Genomic DNA, 6,000 nt, shown 5'->3' with positions numbered 1-6,000 from the left:
GGTTGAAATCACAGAGTTAAGTAAATCATCAACTCATTTAACCGGAGTAAGGCATCTCGATTTAAATCTCAAAGTAAGCATCGAAAGCAACAGAATGCTTCAACAAAGATAAGTCACTTCTATTATATTTGACAAAAAGCGTGTTACATTCAGAAGTATAGGGAGAGCAAGTCCTTCCACAAAAAATTACATAAGAACGTAAAATGCTAAAAATAGTACAGCTTGAGGTTGGCCGCATTCCATAGCTGGGGTATGCCTTTTCCTTCCAAATCTTCTAAGTGGTATGCCCCCTTGCTCGCCAAACCGATTATCTTGTAAGGCCCTTCCCAGTTTGCCCCTAGCTTGCCTTCCCTCGGCACCAGTGTGTTGCCCATCACCTTTCTTAAAACCTAATCCCCAACTTTGAACGGTCTGTGATGCACTGTCTTGTTGTATTTTCTGGAAAGCTCTTGTTGGTATGCGGCCACATGGATTAGAGCCTTGTCTCGGCGCTCTTCCACTAGGTCCAATTTCAGGGCGATGGCTTCAGAGTTCACTCGGGTTCAAAACTTTCACTGCGGAGGGTGGGCATGCCAACTTCCAATGGGATGACCGCCTCCATGCCGTATGCCAAGGCAAAAGGAGTTTTCCCGGAAGATCGCCTCGGGGTCGTCCAGTATACCCAAAGGACACTTGGGAGTTCTTCGGCCCATTTTTCTTTAGCTTTCTCAAGTCTTTTCTTCAACCCATCAAGAATGGTCTTGTTTGATGCTTCGGCTTGGCCGTTGGACTGTGAGTAAGCCGGGGTGGAGTTGTTGAATTCGATCTTCAATTCTTCACAAAATCCTCTGAATAGGCGCTCGTCAAATTGGGTGCCATTGTCAGAAATCAGAATCTTGGGGACGCCAAACTGTGTTACCACATTCTGTCAGACAAGCCGTTTGACGTCTTTCTCCTTGGTAGTTGCTAAGGTCTCAGCTTCAACCCATTTGGTGAAGTAGTCTGTAGCCGCGATGAAGAACTTCCGATTGCCTGGTGACGTTAGGAGTGGTCCCACTATGTCCAGCCCCCACATCGCAAAAGGCCAAGGACTTGTGAGGGGAAGAAGTTCTCTGGCCGGCTAGTGAATTTGGTGAGCGAACTTCTGGCACTTCTCATATTTGCGAACATATTTCTGAGCGTCCGCTTGCATGCACGGCCACCAATACCCTTGCGAGATAGCTCGGTAGGCCAAAGATCTGCCCCCGATGTGACTGCCACATATGCCTTCATGAATTTCGTACAAGAGAGCTTCTACGTTGTTTGGGTGTACACACTTGAGATAAGGACCCGTGGAAGACTTCTTATATAAAGCGCCAGATGGAGAAAGCCAAAACCGCTCTGACTTCACCCGGACTTTATGCGCTTCCTTTTCATCGGCCGAAAGGGTTCGCTCTTTTAGGAAGAGGATAATAGGGTCCATTCAAGAAGGGCCAAGCTCGGTGCTGAGTACTTCTGTCTGCTCGGGTTCCCCTATACTAGGCCTTGGAAGAAACTCAATCAGGAGAGGACTGGGAGATGTTCTGTCGACCATGGAAACTAGATAGGCTAACTCATCCGCGCGGCCGTTTTCTTCCCGTCCAATTTGTTGGACCCTTATCACCTGGAATCGCTTGATGTGGTCTCTTACCAGAGCTTGGTACTTTGCCATTTTGTCATCTTTAGCTTCGTAAACCCCAGACACTTGGTTGACAACAAGTTGGGAATCGTTGTAAACCATTAGCTTGGATGCGCGCACTTGGAGTGAGCTCTTAAGTCCGGCCAGCAGCGCTTCGTACTCAGCCTCATTGTTTGACGCAGGGAATCTGAGTGTGATAGAGTGTTCGATGGTCAGACCATCTGGGGAGATCAAAACTATACCCAACTCAGCACCGTGACGATTTGAGGCTCCATCTACAAAAAGTTTCCACATTTCACCGACAAAGAGCTTCCAACACTCTAAAGGGTCGTGGGAGGCTTGAACGTCGATGGGATCACGGTCGCTCGGCTGTTCGATTTCTGGTTCTCTACTGTTCGGTTCCATTTCATCCCCCCTCGGCGATGCAGCACTGGACCCAACAGGTTGATCTGCCATGCCCAAGTTTGGAGTCGCATCGCTGGGCTACAGTACTATGCCGGCTGGAGGTTCTATGGCGGGGAGCGCAAGTTTCGCGTCGCCAACATTGCCCTGCTGTGCAATTTCTGGCGAGCCTGCATTCACCTCCTCGGCTGCCGTGGTAAGATCCACCGGGCATACTGGATGAATTCCAGGTGAGAATTTAGCAACGAAATCGGGCAATCTCTGTGCTTTTATGGCAATTCAGGGCTGGATCTTGACGTCGAATTGTCCCAATTCGATCGCCCACTTGAGGATTCGACCGGAGAAATCTGCCCGCTCGAACAAGACTTTGAGTGAGAACTCGGTCAAAACGATGATTGTATGAGCATGAAAATAGTGTGCCAATTTCCTAGAGGCCATCATCAACGCCAATCCGAGTTTTTCCAGTGGCAAGTATCTCGACTCTGTCGGTAGCAAGGTTTTGCTCACGTAGAAGATAGGGAAATGCTGGATTCCTTCTGATCGGACAAGCACTGCGCTAATTGCATGCTGAGAAATGGCTAGATAAAGGTAGAGTTCTTCGCCGGGCTTTGGTGTCACCAATAATGGAGTAGAAGACAGATGCGCCTTTAGCTTGACCAAAGCCCTGTCACATTCCTCGTCCCACAAAAACTTGGATTTCAGGGCTCAAAAGAAAGGGCGACAGCGATCTGATGACCAGTTTATGAATCAATTAAGCGCGGCAGCCATTCCGGCCAGATATTGTACGTCCTTCGCCGAGTTGGGCTGCTTTAATTCTTGTATGGATTTGATTTGTGTGGGGTTGGCCTCGATGCCTCGGTTTGTGACTGGGAACCTAGGAATTTTCCGGATCCCACGCCAAAGGCACATTTGGACGCATTCAGGCATAGCTTGTGCTGTTTGAGAATGGCGAACATCTTGGCTAAGGCGGACAAGTGGTTTGCCTGATGCCTGCTTTTGACCACCATGTCATCGATGTAAGCCTCCATCGTCCGGCCTAGCAGAGGGGCAAACATTTTTGTCACTATCCTTTGGAAAGTTGCCCCGGCGTTCTTCAAACCAAAAGGCATGACTCGATAGGAGAAGAGTCCCCTTGGAGTGGTGAAAGAGGTTATCTCACGGTCGGAGCCATGCATGGCAATCTGATGATAACCGCGGTAGGCATCCAAGAAACTGAGCCTTTCATGTCCGGCCGTTAAATCCACCAGTTGGTCTATTCTGGGCAGAGGAAAGCTGTCTTTAGGGCAAGCTCGGTTAACGGTCTTGTAGTCGATGCAAACTCGCCACTTCCCATTCTTCTTGGGTACTACGATCGTGTTTGAAATCCACAGAGGGTAGTGCACTTCCTGAATAGCCCGTGCTTCAAGCAAGTTCCTTACCTCCTCCGCGACTACCTCAGTGTGATGAAGAGTCGATCTCCTTGTTCTCTGAATGACTGGCCGTCCATCAGGGAAAACACTGAGTTGGTGGCAAATAAAACTTGGATCAATGCCAGGCATGTCGTAGGGCGACCATGCGAAGACTTCGATATTTGCCATCAAGAACTCTATCATCTCGGTCCTTTCTTGAGCAGTCAGGTTTGATCCGAGCAAAAAGAACTTGTTTGGACTTTCCATGTTGATACGTACTTCTACACAACTTTGTCCTCGGCCTTGGTGCCCACGTCATCATGGACACTCTGGTCTTCTGGGCCTTCAATCATTTGCACGAAGCCTTTAGCAGCTCGGCTCCCGTTCACTGCCACGAAGCATTGCTTCGGCATGACTTGATCGCCCCAAATTTCCTCAATTTCCCTCATAGCCGAGGGAAATCTCATAACCTGGTGATAGGTCAATGCTACTGCCTGCATAGCGTGAAGCTAGCCCCTACCGAGGATTAGATTGTATGTAGACGACACCTGCAATACCCAGAACTCCACCTGCTTGACCACGGATCCGGCTTTGACCGGTAAAATTATTTTTCCCAAAGGCCACTCCGGTTGCGAGTTGAAACCTACTAGTGGCGAAGTTGCCGGAGCCAAGTCTGTATCTCGGAGTTTGAGTTGTTTGAACGCGTCATAGTACATAATTTCAACCGAGCTTCCCTGGTCAATCAAGATGCACTTGACATCGAACTCTTTGACGCGGAGGGTGACCACTAGGGCGTCGTTGTGTGGCGTTTGAATGCGCTCTAGGTCCCTTGTGGAGAAACTAATCACGTTTTTTTCCTCAGTCTTCCCCCTTTTGATCGTGGGCTGGACTGACAAAACTTCCCTCATGTGTTCCGCCTTTTTGATCATTTCTCGGAGCTCGTATACACGCACCGGCTCCACTATGCCGTGGATCACATCAACCACTCCTTGAGGGGGCGCCTCCAAGTCATCCAGTCCATGCGAATCAGCCGGGGTGGGATGTGCGGCCTTAACACCCCCATCAATGTAAAGATCTAAGTGTCTGGCTGCGACTAACTCCTCCAAGTGTTGCTTCAGAGGCAAACAGTCCTCTGTCCGATGTCCTCGCTCCCGGTGATATGTGCAACGGTACCGCGGATTAAAGCCCTTTTGCGTGTCGCCTAACTTAGCAGGACCGGACGTAATCCTCATTACGGATTTCACTAAGTATGCGATAGATTGGAATCTTAAAGACCGTGGTGATGCCGTCCGAGCTTTTAACTTTCTGTTAGCATCAGCTACGTCATCACGGGGGTATTCAGCTCAGTCATTCCGACGACCCCTTCCCCGGTTTTGATGATTTGACCCACGGTCAGATTCCTCGGTGTGATCATTTGGATGGTTAGTCTCCTGTCCGACCGCGTGTACCTTGCCAGCCGACCTCTTGTTTGTTACCACCGGAGTTGTCTTCGTGGTGGACACCGCCGCATCATTCTCTACTCGGATGTGCTTATTGATGCGTTGCATTAGTTGGCCCATGGATGTCGACTGGTTCATGGTAAGCGAGTCTCGCAGCCTATGTCCGACCAGGAGATCGCGCTTATACTGGGTGATTGCCAGGTTGATCGGACGATCTAAAATCTCATTGAAGGTTTCCCACTATCTGGAGTTGTATGTCTTGAGTGTGTCGCTCGACTCCATTTTGACACTGAGAAGGTGGTCCACCTCCTTTGGCGTTTTAGTGTTGGTCTTAAAATGAGTCACAAAGGCTTCCGCCAACTGCTGCCACCTTTCGATGCTTCCCTCCGGCAGCCTCTCAAACCATTTCAAGCCCAGCTCGCCCAAACTCGACGGGAAGATAAGGCACATAAGAGCGTCATTGCACCTATGTCCGGCCATGACTTGCCGGAAGTGGCTTACATGCATGTATGGATTGGTCTTTCCGTCGTAGAACGTAAACTTGGGCTGGTGAAAGCCCGCGGGGGGTGGCGTTCAGCCTCGCCAAATCTGTGTCTAGAATGAGAGGCACGGCTGGGCGGGGTGGTGGCATTATGACCTCTTCACTGGTGTGACCCCCGTAAGATAGCCGCTAGAGCGCCGGCACTCTTTGAGTCTCTCGCCGGCGAGCCCGCTCCTTCAAAACTACCCGCAAGTCCTCTGAGCGAGCGGAGTAGGAATATCTCGACGTCGTCGCCAGACGTGAGGGTCGATAAGTACTATCTTGCGCGCTAGACTTCTCTACAGGCGCGTCGGAATCTCCAACCCTGTAACTTCTGGTGATAGAAATGGAGGGAGTGTGTCACTGGCTCTGATTGCCTGAACGGCATGGTTTGTGCTCTCACTGTGGTCTCCCACTCCAGTAACACCCTTCCTTTTAACATGCCATTTGAGAGGTTCCATCTCCGCCGCCATTCTCTGGATGACGGCGTCTTGGTCCCTTGACTTGTGCTCCAGACGTCTAAGGTGCGATTCTCTTCGCCGCCGGTGTCCGTCTGGGCTCCGCGAGTGATCAAAACTTCTAGTTTGCTTATCACGCGCGTCTCTTGAATGTCCA

The sequence above is a fragment of the Camellia sinensis genome, chromosome 8 (assembly GCF_055761805.1).
Source record: "Camellia sinensis isolate YWXY chromosome 8, ASM5576180v1, whole genome shotgun sequence".
NCBI classification, from domain to species: Eukaryota; Viridiplantae; Streptophyta; class Magnoliopsida; order Ericales; family Theaceae; genus Camellia; species Camellia sinensis.
This window is presented reverse-complemented; position numbering follows the sequence as displayed.